The sequence below is a fragment of the Salmo trutta genome, unplaced genomic scaffold (assembly GCF_901001165.1).
Source record: "Salmo trutta unplaced genomic scaffold, fSalTru1.1, whole genome shotgun sequence".
NCBI lineage: Eukaryota > Metazoa > Chordata > Actinopteri > Salmoniformes > Salmonidae > Salmo > Salmo trutta.
In genome coordinates this window covers 4,522,639-4,540,410 of record NW_021822911.1, presented here as the reverse complement: position 1 = coordinate 4,540,410, position 17,772 = coordinate 4,522,639, and the positions used below count along the sequence as shown (strand labels likewise).

Below are 17,772 nucleotides of genomic sequence, written 5' to 3'. Positions count from 1 at the left end.
ACCCATGTCCACCATAGCAGGAGTCCATCGGAAACCTCTGTCCACCATAGCAGGAGTCCCATCAGAAACCTCTGTCCACCATAGCAGGAGTCCATCTGAAACCTCTGTCCACCACTGCAGGAGTCCCATCAGAAACCTCTGTCCACCATAGCAGGAGTCCCATCAGAAACCTCTGTCCACCATAGCAGGAGTCCATCAGAAACCTCTGTCCACCATAGCAGGAGTCCATCAGAAACCTCTGTCCACCATAGCATTAGTCCCATCAGAAACCTCTGTCCACCATAGCAGGAGTCCCATCAGAAACCTCTGTCCACCGTAGCAGGAGCCCCGTCGGAGACCTCAGAGTTGACTTCTTTGAATGACAAGCCATGCTGTGTAAACAATTCTTCCAGCATTGTGAATAGGATGTCCCTGGTGGTGTGTCCTTCCAGGGGAACGTCCCTGGTGGTGTGTCCTTCCAGGGGAACGTCCCCGGTGGTGTGTCCTTCCAGGGGAACGTCCCCGGTGGTGTGTCCTTCCAGGGGAACGTCCCCGGTGGTGTGTCCTTCCAAGGGAACGTCCCCAGTGGTGTGTCCTTCCAGGGGAACGTCCCCGGCGGTGTGTCCTTCCAGGGGAACGTCCCCGGTGGTGTGTCCTTCCAGGGGAACGTCCCCGGTGGTGTGTCCTTCCAGGGGAACGTCCCCGGCGGTGTGTCCTTCCAGGGGAACGTCCCCGGCGGTGTGTCCTTCCAGGGGAACGTCCCCGGCGGTGTGTCCTTCCAGGGGAACGTCCCCGGCGGTGTGTCCTTCCAGTTGAATCAGTGCCAGTAGCTGTTCTTTAAAGTCATTCCCATGAAAATAACGGACATATACACACAACTGTGCTACATCAGTGTTGTCAGTACTCTCATCAATAGCCAGGGGATAATGCTCAGCCTGATGGAGCCCCTCCAGAACAATCCTATGCACATCATCCGCCAGAGCACAGACACGGCGTCCGGCTGATGTCACAGACAGGGGCACCTGTTTGACAGACGCAATTATGCTATCCATAGACTTGTCTGTAGCCAATTCCTCCAAAACTGTCACCATGCATTTTTTAAACAGCTCTGCGTCTGTGAAGGGCATGTTGTGTTTGGTTAGAACCCAGGATGCTTTTAGGAAAGCACTTGTGACCTTCTGTTGTTGGGTCAAACCATGAAGGAGGATTCTACTGCGTGTTTGTAGCTTGTAGTTAATGCTTCAGTGTTTCTGAGGAGGATTCTACTGCCGTGTTTGTAGGTTGTAGTTAATGCTTCAGTGTTTCTGAGGAGGATTCTACTGCCGTGTTTGTAGCTTGTAGTTAATGCTTCAGTGTTTCTGAGGAGGATTCTACTGCCGTGTTTGTAGCTTGTAGTTAATGCTTCAGTGTTTCTGAGGAGGATTCTACTGCCGTGTTTGTAGCTTGTAGTTAATGCTTCAGTGTTTCTAAGGAGGATTCTACTGCCGTGTTTGTAGGTTGTAGTTAATGCTTCAGTGTTTCTGAGGAGGATTCTACTGCCGTGTTTGTAGGTTGTAGTGAATGCTTCAGTGTTTCTGAGGAGGATTCTACTGCCGTGTTTGTAGCTTGTAGTTAATGCTTCAGTGTTTCTAAGGAGGATTCTACTGCCGTGTTTGTAGGTTGTAGTTAATGCTTCAGTGTTTCTAAGGAGGATTCTACTGCCGTGTTTGTAGCTTGTAGTTAATGCTTCAGTGTTTCTAAGGAGGATTCTACTGCCGTGTTTGTAGCTTGTAGTTAATGCTTCAGTGTTTCTGAGGAGGATTCTACTGCCGTGTTTGTAGCTTGTAGTTAATGCTTCAGTGTTTCTGAGGAGGATTCTACTGCCGTGTTTGTAGCTTGTAGTTAATGCTTCAGTGTTTCTGAGGAGGATTCTACTGCCGTGTTTGTAGGTTGTAGTTAATGCTTCAGTGTTTCTGAGGAGGATTCTACTGCCGTGTTTGTAGGTTGTAGTTAATGCTTCAGTGTTTCTGCTTCAGGCCTCTGCCTGGGGCGGGAAGGCCACTTTGAAAGTACCATGTTTAGATTCATAATGCCGTCTGAGATTGAATTCTTTGCAAACAATGACATTTTCATTGCAAACAAGACACTCTGGCTTGGCATTGGAGAAAGATGGTCAGATGAATGCATAGCTCTCTGTCCGTTCTTCCCTGAAACTTTGATTTTCATTATCTACCTTTTGCTACTTTTTGAGAGCGACATGTTCTCTTGCTATCAAGCTCATTGTTCTGAATGAATGTTGATATTAATAAAGTAATGTAGACTACAGTAGGCTACGTAGACCTGTTTTTCCCCACCAATCAACACACAGAGAAATAAACCAAAAAATATAATTGAATAGAGATATTGGTGATTTTATGAACTTAATCAGATCTTGTAACGGCTGTCGTCGCAAGAAAACCAAGATGTGGCGGAGGTTGTGGATTCATTATAAATATTTAATAAAATGAACCACTATAAACAACACATCAAACAGCAACGATAGCTAACAGTCCTGTCTGGTCAAAACGAACGAGACAGAAAACAATCCCCCACAAAACCCAAAGGAAAAACATGCTCCTTATGTGTGACTCCCAATCAACAACAACGAACTTCAGCTGTGCCTGATTGGGAGCCACACACGGCCCAAAACAAAGAAATACAAAAAACCTAGAAAAAGAACATAGAACGCCCACCCAATGTAACACCTTGGCCTAACCAAAATAAAGAATAAAAAACCCCTCTCTATGGCCAGGGCGTTACAGTACCCCCCCCCCCCCCCCAAGGTGCGGACTCCGGCCGCAAAACCTGACACTGAAGGGGAGGGTCCGGGTGGGCCTTCTTACGGCGGCGGCTCAGGTGCGGGACGTGGCCTCTGTTCCACCATTGGCATCGCCTTCTTAGGTGGCGCACCTGGCTGCGCCCGGCTGGCGGGCGGCGATGGCTACGCCCGGCTGGCGGGCGGCGATGGCGGCTCCGGCGGCACTGACCCAGGATTCACCAGGCTGGGGAGATATGAAGGAGGCCTGGCCCTGGGCGCAGGCACAGGACTCACCAGTCTGGCGGGCGGCTTTGGCGGCTCCGGGCTGGCGGGCGGGCGGCTCTGGCAGCTCTGGCGGCTCTGCCCCAGGATTCACCAGGCTGGGGAGACATGAAGGAGGCCTGGCCCTGGGCACAGGCACAGGACTCACCAGGCTGGCGGGCGGCTCTGGCGGCTCCTGACTGGCGGGCGGCTCTGGCGGCTCCTGACTGGCGGGCGGCTCTGGCGGCTCCGGACTGGCGGGCAGCTCTGGCGGCTCTGGACTGGCAAGACCCACTGGAGGCCTAGTCCTGGGAGGTGGCACAGGACTGACCAGGATGGGGAGGCCCACTGGTGGCCTGGTCCTAGGAGGAGGCACAGGACGGACCAGGATGGGGAGACCCACTGGAGGCCTGGACCTAGGAGGAGGCACAGGACGGACCAGGATGGGGAGACCCACTGGTGGCCTGGACCTAGGAGGAGGCACAGGACGGACCAGGATGGGGAGACCCACTGGTGGCCTGGACCTAGGAGGAGGCACAGGACGGACCAGGATGGGGAGACCCACTGGAGGCCTGGACCGAGGAGGAGGCACAGGATAAACTGGTCTGTGGGGGAGCACTGGAGTTCTGGTATGTACGCTCGACATGCTTACTTTATGCATGCTTTACCCACACTCCAGGCTGAATGCCCACTTTGGCCCGGCACGGGCGGAGCGCAGGCATTGGGCGAACTGGACCCTCCCAGCGCTCTGGAGACACAGTGCGCAGCGCCGGCGCAGGATAACCTGGACCGAGGTGGCGCACTGGAGACCAGACGCGCTGAGCTGGCACCATCCACCCTGGCTCGATGCCTGCACTCGCATGGCACTTGCGGGGGGCTGGTATGTAGCGCACCGGGCTATGCACGCGCACTGGGGACACCATGCGCTCCACAGCATAACACGGTGTCTTACCAGTACCACGCTGCTTGGCTCAGGTCTACCGCCTGACTCCGTCAATCTCCCCGTGTGCCCCCCCCCAAATGTTTTTGGGGGCTGCCTCTCGTGTCTGTCACGCTCCCTTGCCTCGTACCAGCGCCTCTTAGCTATCGCCGCCTCGATCTCCCATTGCGGGCGGCGATACTCCCCAGCTTGAGCCCATGGTCCACCTTCATCCAGTAATTCCTCCCATCTCCAGGAATCCTGAACGTTCCTCTCCATTTTTTCCAACCTCCATGAGTCCCGATAGCTCTTCTCCTGGTTCCTCTCCTTCCTCCGCTGCTTGGTCCGTTTCTTGGTGGGGGATTCTGTAAGGGCTGTCGTGAGAGAGAGACCAAGGTGCAGCGGAGTGAGTGTTCATCATAAAAGGTTTTAATGATTAACGAACACTATACAAAAAGAAACCAAAAAACAACTAGCAACAGTTCTGTTACGAACACACTAAACAGAAAACAATTACCCACAAAACCCAAAGGAAAAACATGCTCCTTATGTGTGACTCCCAATCAACAACAACGAACTTCAGCTGTGCCTGATTGGGAGCCACACACAGCCCAAAACAAAGAAATACAAAAAACCTAGAAAAAGAACATAGAACGCCCACCCAATGTAACACCCTGGCCTAACCAAAATAAAGAACAAAAAACCCCTCTCTATGGCCAGGGCGTTACAGATCTAAATTATTTTATTGTCACTGAATGTACTATGTACTAATCAAATGTGTTAAACATGTTGTTAAATTTATAGTGTAGGCGTATTAATTGTGCTAATATTATATGCTAATTATGTTCTGGCCCAATCAGAAAAAAATTGTCCCGAAGCCAAATCTAGTTGACGAACCCTGTTTTATAGTATGCCATGGCCTTTTCTGGCCAACTGCTGTTATGTTTATGATATACTATGGTGTTGTGTCACTAGACTTTGACCAGATATTATTACATCCAAAGATCAACTGTACCTAGAACATAGATACAGAGCCACTTGTTATCAGGAAGGTGCTCTCTCAGAACAACGGAAAATATCTCAATGACTTGACATGTTCTGGTTGTGAATTCAGGCTACAAGGTAAGAATCTTCCCAGGGATTATTGTAAAGTGTGTAGGGAAATTAAATGTATGGTGTTATTTTAGTATAGTGACTGACAGTAAAACACTCAGATCTAAAAGTCCATTTCACCTGGGACAGTTATGTGACAGTTCAATCATACAAAATGGCGCAAACTGGGCGTAGGCAAGTCAAATTCAAAAACATATTGTTCATATATTCGTATATTGTGGTTATTTTACAATTTGTATATTTTTTATGTATAAGTTGTAAATCGTCTTTCAAAATATCATAAAATTTGTTTTCAAAATTACAATGAGCTCCTCTTTCCTGTGTAATTTGGTTTGAAACCACTGAACCTACTTTTCTTATTATGAACTGAATTCAGTAACAGAATAATAATATCATACCTGTTAAACTAAGCAACACACTAGAATGAGATAAATTATTAAAAGAGAAAGTGACTTATTAATATTATATTGTTGTTATTATTATTATTAGTTAAACTACATGGAGAAAAGGTGAAAAATATCAGTCACGACTACATGTTCATGTGATGCATTAAATCACCTGACTGTTTGGATGTATCTGTTAGTAAATGTTTTATTTCTAAGAGATAATGAATAAAATACAACAATTGACATTCAATAATTAGTTGTCACTGTGTTAATCACAACCAACGTGCTGGATCTCTGTTTAGGGGTCACTGCTCTAAAATGAGTCTCTCTTGGAAGAGAGAGGAGGAGGGCCCTGCCTCTAAAAGGAGTGTCTCTGGGGAACACGGCACCAAATCTAAGAGGTGAGATTAGTTTTGTAAAGAATTTATGAAGAGTTTATATCCAAAACACTATATCCACCATTTCTTCTCATTTGTGTTTTTTTCTTCAGAAATTAAGGATGATGGGTGTGTAAAATATTACTGTTCTAAGATTTAAAATTCATAGATTTTAGCGTATGACATTTTACTGAGAACATCACAGCAAGATGAAACAAATATTGTTGCATTCTCTAGATTCTGCATTCACCAGATTCTCACATTTCATTTGCATTATAGAGCCCCACAGTGGAGGTGTCATAATACCCATAACACCTTGTGGTCAAACAGGGAAATGGTACCAATAGTTTTATAGAGCCCCACATTGGAGGTGTTATAATACCCATAACACCTAGCGGTCAAACTGGGAAATGGTTCCAATAGTTTTATAGAGCCCCACAGTGGAGGTGTCATAGTACCCATAACACCTAGCGGTCAAACAGGGAAATGGTTCCAATAGTTTTATAGAGCCCCACAGTGGAGGTGTCATAATACCCATAACACCTTGTGGTCAAACAGGGAAATGGTTCCAATAGTTTTTCCAATAAAAAACATGAGCTGTCGCACACCCAGATAATGTTTATTTATGTGGAGGTTCTGACTAACGGCTAAACTATAAGCTATAAGCACACTCCATATATTAACTCCTAGTAATTTATTGGGTATTTACCAACGTTTCAGCATCACTGTGCCTTCTTCAGGGTGATGTCATGAATACTTGAACCAGGTTATGTAGACGAACAGTGCAGTTAGTGCCACCAAAGGCAATAGTGAGGGGTGTGTCATAATTGTTAAGTTAAATAGAATGAATTGAGTGAAACTTAAAAAAAACAATAGTTTGGCATATTGAATATATCAGGCTATTGTTATCATATAGAAACATAACTGATAATTGTACATAACATTAGCATCAACATACATTATTGTTTTATTCAATTTCACATATTTAATTGTTTCCTATTTCAATAAAAACATTTGTTAAATGTAATGTTTTGGTTCAACCATAATGCATAATGAGCATCATCAACAGGGGAACATATTGGATGTGCTCTGATAAGCTGTAGAAATAATATATCCATTTAAAACAGAGAACTGTTCATAAGGGCCTGAGATCAAAGTCAATATTCAGACCACTAGGGGTCTATGTTTTTAGACAGGATCTCCAGTAAGCCTCCCTTTGTAGTAGTAGGATCTCCATGTTACCTCCTCTCCTTGGTAGAGCAACATGCTCAATGCCTGTGTATTTGAGGGAGGAGATTGGATGGTCAGCTTCAACAAAGTGAGCTGCTATTGGACAGTCAATGTTCTTACACCTGATTGAGCTGCGGTGTTCAGCTATGCGTTGTTTTAATAGTCTTTTCGTTTGTCCTACGTAGGCTTTCCCACATGAACAGGTGATGAGATAGATTACTCCCTTGGTCTTGCATGAGATGATCCCTCTAACAGGGATTTTTCTACCTGTATGTTGATGTCTGAAGATGGATGTTTTTATAGTGCTGTTGCACTGTGCTCATGAGCCACGTTTGTAGTTCCCATTTGGAATGAGTGTCAAGAGTGTCTGAATGGGCTCAGAGGGCAGGTCAGATCTCACCAAACTATCTACAATATTGCGACCACGCTTTAGACCACCAGTGGGGGTTCCTTGAAGAGGTGTGTGATTGTTTTGTCTGACTGCAGACTATTCCAGTGCTTTTTCAGGATTGCTTTCGTTTTCTCAGAATACTTGGTGTACTTGGTGCAAAAGACGGTTGTTTTTCTTCTTTGGTTGAGTTTTTAGCAATTCCTCTGTTGGTTTTTGAGATATTTTCATCAAGAGTTCTGTCCTTTTAGCCTCTCATTTTGAATTTATCTGTAACTTCTTAGCATTGCTGTCAAAATCCAAACATTTTTCTACCATACAGTTTTCCCATAGGGAATTGTAGAAACACTTCAAATAAGGGATGTGTTTCGTATAGGATGGGGTGGCGCGGCGGTCCTTGTGGGCAAATTTTGTCATCAAAGTATGTCATTCTCTGGATTTATGGTGTTTTCAAGACAACTGGGAACTGGGAAGTTCTAATGATGACGTCAGTGATCTTCAGGTCGGAGCTCTAGAAAGAGGCCGAGATCCCCACTTGGAATTTCGAGTTGGATGACCGTTCAAACCGTATTTTCTTAGTTGGAGCTCGTTTTTTTCAGAGTTGTCCTGAACTCACTGAAGTCTGATATTTCCCAGGTTCCAGTTGTTTTGAACGTTGCAGAAGTCATGCTGGATTCACAGCATGGCCAATGTATTCAACCTTTTCTGTTCCTTGGTGTTGCATGTGAATGTTTATCCTTTTAAGTTTGGAAAAGAGACCCTTAACTTCTCAGGGCTGCCTGGGGGCTGCCTACAGGGCTGCCTACCGTCCCACCCACGGTTCACACTATTCAACAGCCAGTGAAATGTCAGGGCGCCAAATTCAAAACAACAAAATGTCATAATTCAAAGTTCTCAAACATATGACTATTTTACACCATTTTAAAGATACACTTCTCCTTAATGTAACCACGTTGTCCGATTTCAAAAAGGCTTTACGGCATAAGCATAAAGTTAGATTATGTTAGGACAGTGAAAACACAAGAAAAACCACACAGCCATTTTCCAAGCAAGGAGAGGGGTCACAAAAACCATAAATTCAGCTAGAATTATACACTAACCTTTGACGATCTTCATCAGATGACACTCCTAGGACTCAATGTTAGACAATACATGTATGTTTTGTTCGATAAAGTTCATATTTATATCCAAAAACAGCATTTTACATATATTTTGCCTCCAATACTTCCGGTGAATCAGCACAACATTTTACAAAAATACTCATCATAAACGTTGATAAAATATTAAACTGTTATTCAAGGAATTACAGATGAACATCTCCTTTATGCAACTGCTGTGACAGATTTCAAAAAAGCTTCATGGGGAAAGCACACTTTGCAATAATCTGAGTACTGCGCTCAGAAAAAGACATCAAGCAATACAGATACCCGCCATTTTAGAGTCATCTAAAATCGCATTCGAAATATTCACTTACCTTTGATGATCTTCATCAGAAGGCACTTCCAGGAATCCCAGGTCCACAATAAATATTGTTTTGTTCGATAAAGTCCATAATTTATGTCCAAATACCTCGTTGTTTGCGCGTTCAGTAAGCTACACCAAATGTAGGAAGCACGGCCAAAATGTCACGACGAAAGTTTAAAAAATATATATTTACGTTCGTTCAAACATGTCAAACGTTGTATAGCATCAATCTTTAGGGCCTTTTTAACTTAGAACTTCAATAATATTCCAACCGGACGATTCCAATGTCTTGAAAAACGTTATGGAACACAGCTACCTCATCACGTGAATGTGCGTCACAAAACCCATTTCATTTTCTGAGTCACCTAATTCCAGGTCCTCTTGTTCGCTCTGTGTTCACCGCAAAAGCCTGAAACTAGGTTCTAAAGACTGTTGACATCTAGTGGAAGCCTTAGGAAGTGCAAAATGAACCCTAAGTCACTGTGTGTTAGATAGGCAATGACTTGAAAAGACTACACGCATCAGATTTCCCACTTCCTGGTTGTATTTTTCTCAGGTTTTTGCCTTCCATATGAGTTATGTTATACTCACAGACATCATTAAAACAGTTTTAGAAACTTCAGAGTGTTTTCTATCCAAATATACTAATAATATGCATATCCTATCTTCTGAGCCCTAGTAGCAGGCAGTTTTATTTGGGCACATTTTTCATCCGAAATCGAAACTACTGCCCCCTATACCTTGACAGGTTAAACGCAGAATTGAACCAGTCCAATCAAAGCCATGATAGATATAACGTGATTTGACAATTTTATCTGTGGCCAATGACCTTGAGCCTTTTGGATGGGCACTTCTAATGTAACTCTATGGCAGCACCCAATGGGCTTGAATTTTTGAGCTCTCCCTGTAGATTTTGCGGTGACGTAGTGTCTCCATGAGTGACAGAACACTGAGCCAATCAAGGCACAACTACAGAACATTACCAACCCCTACGCTCAGTATTTTCCTCTGGCTGCCCCACCACCACAGAAAGCACTGAGCTAGGCTGAAACACCTGCATTTAGGAGCTGCCTAACTCAAGACAACAAAAAAGAGCATGTTTGTATGCAGCTTTATTATTATTTGTTTTACATTGTTTGCAAACTAATATGTGACACGTATTAACTAGGCAAGTCAGTACAAATTCTTATTTACAATGACGCCTACCCCGACCAAACCCAGACGACGCTGGGCCAATTGTGCGCCTCCCTATGGGACTCCCAATCACAAACGGATTCAAACCAGGTACTGGCAGTGTGTTAGACAACTGTGCCAGTCGGGTGCCAGTGTATATTGTATGTTGACTTTGACATGTTGTGGCTTTCGGATTTACAATATAAAAGAATATAAATATGAAGACTCGTATTTCACTTACCAGTCTAATGTAACGTTAGCAGGTAACGTTAGCGTTCTCTCCTTTAGCTGTTGTCTCAAAAAAAATGTATGCAAGAATATCGTCAAAAAATCTCTATACTTGGACATTGATTTAGCTTTTCCAGTATTAGTAGCCATATTGTAAGTTCAAAATTTGCAAAACACTTCGTTTTCATAACTTTCATAACTCACAGATATGCGTAACGCGCTTCGCCATATACTTGCATAAATGGCCAAAAGGAACTAGCCTCCTGGCGCGCAAGCAAGCAATTGGTGTGGGATAGGTGAGGCAGGTTTGAGATCTAATGAATTTACAAGAAAAATACACTTTATTTCTCAGCTGCCTCACCTACGTCTTTATGTGAATTAATAACTTTTAAATGCTAAATATTTCCCATAGATGGCAGCATAAGACCACGAAGCATCAGTTATAGGCTACAAGCAGCAATATGATTGACATAAAATAGCATGAAACCACAGACTATATGTCCCATGATTTTCTAAAATGGTCATTAATTACTTTAGTTAGGTATATATCTCGTATTAGGGCTGTGTTGCTTTTGGGAGAGCAAATAAACAGTGACTATAGCAGGTATTGAACCCCGGGTAAATAATCACTACTCAGAACCTCAACCTCAGTATACATACATTCTAAAACATCATCTTAATATCTGATATTGTGAGTAAACAACCTCGGAATAGAAAAGACGAGTGCATCTTCCAGCCCGCCAATAAATGACATAATTCAACCCTCCCGGTTAGTAAATTTACCTCAACATTTGACCTTTAAATTAAATTTACCTCCACATGCCCCTGGCTTGCTCGAGAAGGCAGAGCAGGTGGATGCTGATTGATGAATTAGAGAATAAATGTACAGGGAAAATAAGTTTTTCTCGACCAGAGGTGACTGAATTAATATTCAGGCTTAATGATAATCGTTATATTAATGAAGTGTAAAACATAAGCATAAAAACAGGTAATAATAAAAATGAATCATCGTTATATTACTTCACAGTAATCTGTTAAATGCTTTTTCAGTCCTTCCTCTTGCGTTAGCAGTGTGGAAAGGGACAGAAAGAAGCTCACACAGGAGTTTTCCTGTGAGGGGGAGTGGTGGTGTATCCAGGGAGAACTAAACTAATATTCTGAAATATCATTTGTGGTCTTATGCTGCCATCTATTGGAATTATGTAACAACTGCAGTAGTACTGAAAAATGTGTTATTCCTTACTAAAGTAGTAATTACTGAGAATTACTAGTTAATTTTATCACTTACAATCATAAAATAACAACTTATACCATAACAAACAATTAAACTGACATAAACCAAAATCACTATATATGTAGTTATTTAGTTAATAATTACCAAATTTAGCCGGTCGGTCACATTTGAGAGTGAGGGAGATATATAGCATTTTGCATAAAAAAACATTATTTTTGTCTCTCTGAAATGAAACCATCAAGTGATAGATTTTAAACAAATCCTTGTCTGTGAGAGATGTAATAATTAATACATCATTTCTTTAAACAATAAAAGCTCATTTCTGTAAAGTGATATATAGCATTTTGGAACTCTTCTTATGTTTCCCCATCTGAGATCAGAGTAGATGAGAGATGTAATGTTTGTCTCTGTTGTGTTGAAGCCCAATCAAGCAGGAGAGACCAGCCTCCCCTGTACCCAGCTGTGTGTCCATGAAGAGTGACCGGTCTATGGGTACACCTATAGAGTTTAGAGAGGGAGACTTTTCTACTGAACAAAGGTAAGAAGAACTCATGGGTCATGGTCAGTGAGTTAAACAACACTGTCTCTAGTAATTTCTCCTCTCCCATTTTCCCATTTATTTTGGTTGTTTTCATAATCCATAGGCTAATCCTTTAGTCCATTTTCATAGTCCTAAAACAGTGTGTGTGTGTGTGTGTGTGTGTGTGTGTGTGTGTGTGTGTGTGTGTGTGTGTGTGTGTGTGTGTGTGTGTGTGTGTACTCCCTGGATGAGGAGATGTAATCTCATGTTTTGCCCACAGAAACCAACAGGAGAGATCAGAGTCAGAGATTCTCAGTGGTCAGTCTTCCCAGAGTCATCAAACAGACCTGGACTCTATATTCAGTGTATGTGATCCTTTTATGAACATTTGTTTTTGTTTATCTCAAGTAAAGTTGATCTGTCAATTATTCATTATTGTGTTAATGAGAAAGCATTTCTTCTCTTGCTTAACTTATTTACTTGATTTATTTTAGTTGCTTGAAGAGAAAATTATGACATTTGTGAAGAACGAGCTGAAGATGTTCAAGAGGATTCTTAGTCCTGAACTCCCAGAAGTCTTTGAGAGTCAGAAGCAGGATGAGGAAGTGGTGGATGCTGAAGATGAGAAGCAGGAGAGCAGTGCCAGAGAGGGGGCTCTGAAGATCACACTGCACGTCCTGAGGAAAATGAACCAGAAGGAGCTCGCTGACACACTGGAGAAAAGTAAGATCTGTCTGCATCATGTTGAATGCTGTTGTATAACATTTAAAAGCTGTGGCTAAAGTACAGCTAAAGTAGCTGTGTAACTCAATGATATTGTAGCAGCCTTAACACAACACCTAGTGACCTCATCAAGTAGCAGAAGGGATGTTTTGAGTAATTTAGAGAGAGAGAGACAACATTAATAATACCATCAATAATACCAATAATAATATAATCAGTCACACCAGCCTGGAATGCATTATGAAAATATTTACACATTTATACAGACAGTTAAGAGAATAAATTATAATTTAAAACTTTATAACAGTCCTACAATACTGTAGTTATTAAAACAGACGTAATATTAATATCCTCTGTGTTATTTCTTCATTCAGATGAGCTTGCTGTGATTTGCCAACGTGAACTCAAATCTAATCTAAAGAAGAAGTTTCAATATGTATTTGAGGGGATCGCTAAACAAGGAAACCCAACACTTCTCAATAAGATCTACACAGAGCTCTACATCACAGAGGGTGGAACAGGAGAGGTCAATAATGAACATGAGCTGAGACAGATTGAGACAACAACCAGGAAACAAGCAAGACCAGAGACTGCAATCAAATGTAACGACATCTTCAAACCCTTAACTGGACAAGACAAACTTATCAGAACTGTGCTGACAAAGGGAGTCGCTGGCATTGGAAAAACAGTCTCTGTGCAGAAGTTCATTCTGGACTGGGCTGAAGGAAAAGCAAATCAGGATGTTCAATTTGTTTTTTCAGTCCCTTTCCGGCAGGTGAATTTGTTGAAAGGGGACAAACACACTTTGATTGCACTTCTTAATCACTTCTCAATGGAAACCAAACAATCAAGAATCTCCAACTACGACAAGTACAAAGTTCTGTTCATCTTTGATGGTCTGGATGAGTGCCGACTGCCCCTAGACTTCCATAAGAACAAGATCTGTTGTGACGTCACAGAGTCAACCTCAGTGGATGTTCTGCTGACAAATCTCATCAAGGGAAATCTGCTTCCCTCTGCTCTCCTCTGGATAACTACCCGACCTGCAGCAGCCAATAAGATCCCTTCAGAGTGTGTTGACCAGGTGACAGAGGTACGAGGGTTCAACGACCCACAGAAGGAGGAGTACTTCAGGAAGAGATTCAGGGATGAGGACCTGGCCAGCAGAATCATCTCACACATAAAGACATCAAGGAGCCTCCACATCATGTGCCACATTCCAGTCTTCTGTTGGATTTCTGCAACAGTCCTTGAACACATGCTGAAACATAAGAGAGAAGAGATGCCCAAGAATCTGACTGAGATGTACACACACCTTGTGGTGTTTCATACCAAACAGAAGAATGAAAAGTATCTTGGGAAAGAAGAGACAAATCCACACTTGAATAACGAGAGCATTCTGTCACTGGGAAAACTGGCTTTTCAACAGCTTGTGAATGGCAATCTGATTTTCTATGAAGAAGACCTGAAAGAGGCTGGCATTGATGTCAATGAAGCCTCAGTGTACTCAGGATTGTGCACACAGCTCTTTAAAGAGGAATGTGGGCTGTACCAGGACAAGGTGTACTGCTTCGTGCATCTGAGCATTCAGGAGTTTCTGGCTGCTGTATATGTGTTCCTCTCATTCATCAACAACAATGAGAATCTTATGGCCAAACCTCAATCAACATCCAGGAACCTTTCTGTGCTGTTCAGAGACAAGCATAAAGTTACTGTCTACAAGAGTGCTTTGGATAAAGCCTTACAAAGTGAGACAGGAAACCTGGACCTTTTCCTCCGCTTCCTTCTGGGCCTCTCACTGGAGTCCAATCAGAAGCACTTACGAGGTCTACTGACAAAGACAAGAAGCAGCTCACAGAGCCATGAAGAAACAGTCAAGTACATAAAGAAGAAGATCAGGAAGAATCTCTCTCCAGAGAGGAGCATCAATCTGTTCCACTGTCTGAATGAACTGAATGACCATTCTCTAGTAGAGGAGATCCAAAGCTACCTGAGCTCAGGAAGTCTCTCAGAACCCAACCTGTCACCTGCACAGTGGTCAGCTCTGGTCTTTGTGTTGCTGACTTCAGAAAAGAGCTGGATGTATTTGACCTGAAGAAATACTCCAGATCAGAGGAAGGTCTTCTGAGGCTGCTGCCAGTGGTCAAAGCCTCCAGAGCTGCTCTGTGAGTAAATAAAATGACATATAAGAAATTATCACCAGAAAAAAATATTTAGTTGAGTGAAAAATACGTGTTATATTATGTAAATAATATTATATTGAATAACATATTGAATCAGTGCATTGATTTTCACATTAGTTTAACATAATGACAATACAATTCCAGGAGACAGAAGATTAATCTATATGTTGTTTGAGAGAATAAACCAAATGCATCTACCATTGTCCTTCTACACTACTGGTGTTAAATTAACAGTGTGTTTGTGAAGTCATGATGATCTCGTTGCAGGCTGTCAGGCTGTGGAGTCACAGAGAAAGGCTGTGCTTCTCTGGTCTCAGCTCTGGAGTCAAACCCCTCACACCTGAGAGAGCTGGACCTGAGTAACAATGACCTAGACGATTCAGGAGTGAAGCTGCTCTCTGCTGGACTGGGGAATCCCCACTGTAAACTGGAGACTCTGAGGTCAGTATTCCTGTAGTTGGTCAACAAGTGATAACTGTTCACCAGATCCACATTTGTTTACCAGGCACACATAGTCCACACCATATGTGTTTGGACAGTGAAGCGTACAGTTTTGAAATTGGTGTTATACTCCAGCATTTTGGATAGAGATAGAATGTTTAATATTAGGTGTCAGTACAAAATGTTACCTTTTATTTGAGGTTAATGGTGAGAGGTTAGCATGTTTTGTTGTATCCTCTGTTATTGGTAATGGTGAGAGGTTAGCATGTTTTGTTGTAGCCTCTGTTATTGGTAATGGTGAGAGGTTAGCATGTTTTGTTGTAGCCTCTGTTATTGGTAATGGTGAGAGGTTAGCATGTTTTGTTGTAGCCTCTGTTATTGGTAATGGTGAGAGATTAGCATGTTTTGTTGTATCCTCTGTTATTGGTAATGGTGAGAGGTTAGCATGTTTTGTTGTAGCCTCTGTTATTGGTAATGGTGAGAGGTTAGCATGTTTTGTTGTATCCTCTGTTATTGGTAATGGTGAGAGGTTAGCATGTTTTGTTGTATCCTCTGTTATTGGTAATGGTGAGAGGTTAGCATGTTTTGTTGTAGCCTCTGTTATTGGTAATGGTGAGAGGTTAGCATGTTTTGTTGTAGCCTCTGTTATTGGTAATGGTGAGAGATTAGCATGTTTTGTTGTATCCTCTGTTATTGGTAATGGTGAGAGGTTAGCATGTTTTGTTGTAGCCTCTGTTATTGGTAATGGTGAGAGGTTAGCATGTTTTGTTGTATCCTCTGTTATTGGTAATGGTGAGAGGTTAGCATGTTTTGTTGTATCCTCTGTTATTGGTAATGGTGAGAGGTTAGCATGTTTTGTTGTAGCCTCTGTTATTGGTAATGGTGAAAGGTTAGCATGTTTTGTTGTATCCTCTGTTATTGGTAATGGTGAGAGGTTAGCATGTTTTGTTGTAGCCTCTGTTATTGGTAATGGTGAGAGGTTAGCATGTTTTGTTGTAGCCTCTGTTATTGGTAATGGTGAGAGGTTAGCATGTTTTGTTGTATCCTCTGTTATTGGTAATGGTGAGAGGTTAGCATGTTTTGTTGTATCCTCTGTTATTGGTAATGGTGAGAGGTTAGCATGTTTTGTTGTAGCCTCTGTTATTGGTAATGGTGAGAGGTTAGCATGTTTTGTTGTAGCCTCTGTTATTGGTAATGGTGAGAGATTAGCATGTTTTGTTGTATCCTCTGTTATTGGTAATGGTGAGAGGTTAGCATGTTTTGTTGTAGTCTCTGTTATTGGTAATGGTGAGAGGTTAGCATGTTTTGTTGTATCCTCTGTTATTGGTAATGGTGAGAGGTTAGCATGTTTTGTTGTATCCTCTGTTACTGGTAATGGTGAGAGGTTAGCATGTTTTGTTGTAGCCTCTGTTATTGGTAATGGTGAGAGGTTAGCATGTTTTGTTGTAGCCTCTGTTATTGGTAATGGTGAGAGATTAGCATGTTTTGTTGTATCCTCTGTTATTGGTAATGGTGAGAGTTTAGCATGTTTTTTTGTAGCCTCTGTTATTGGTAATGGTGAGAGGTTAGCATGTTTTGTTGTATCCTCTGTTATTGGTAATGGTGAGAGGTTAGCATGTTTTGTTGTATCCTCTGTTATTGGTAATGGTGAGAGGTTAGCATGTTTTGTTGTAGCCTCTGTTATTGGTAATGGTGAGAGGTTAGCATGTTTTGTTGTATCCTCTGTTATTGGTAATGGTGAGAGGTTAGCATGTTTTGTTGTAGCCTCTCTTATTGGTAATGGTGAGAGGTTAGCATGTTTTGTTGTAGCCTCTGTTATTGGTAATGGTGAGAGGTTAGCATGTTTTGTTGTATCCTCTGTTATTGGTAATGGTGAGAGGTTAGCATGTTTTGTTGTAGCCTCTGTTATTGGTAATGGTGAGAGGTTAGCATGTTTTGTTGTAGCCTCTGTTATTGGTAATGGTGAGAGGTTAGCATGTTTTGTTGTATCCTCTGTTATTGGTAATGGTGAGAGGTTAGCATGTTTTGTTGTAGCCTCTGTAACTTTCTCACTCATTATTATTCATGATTCATTCATGATCTTTCTCAAACATGCCAGTCACAGGCTTGATGTAGTCATTACGTTCAAAGAATATGGGACCAAATTTATACTTTTTGACTACTTTAATACACTATAAGTGGATTGGTCAGAATTAGAGGTCGACCGATTATGTTTTTTCAATGCCGATACTGATTATTGGAGTACCAAAAAAAGCAGATGCCGATTTTTATATAATTATGTATTTGTAATAATGACAAAAACAACAATACTGAATGAACACTTATTTTAACTTAATATAATACATAAATAAAATCTATTTAGTCTCAAATAAATAAT

At 42.1% G+C, this 17,772-nt stretch overlaps 1 long non-coding RNA gene and 1 pseudogene across 1 annotated transcript; both read left to right on the top strand.

The window, feature by feature from the left end:
* Positions 1-4,701: 4,701 nt before the first annotated feature.
* Positions 4,702-12,007, top strand: LOC115186604 (uncharacterized). The gene is made up of 3 exons (XR_003875792.1): positions 4,702-5,057; positions 5,737-5,835; positions 11,950-12,007. It is a non-coding gene; the product is annotated as an uncharacterized LOC115186604 (long non-coding RNA).
* Positions 12,008-12,551: 544 nt separating this feature from the next.
* Positions 12,552-15,196, top strand: LOC115186585 (NLR family CARD domain-containing protein 3-like; annotated as a pseudogene).
* The last annotated feature ends 2,576 nt before the right edge of the window (positions 15,197-17,772 follow it).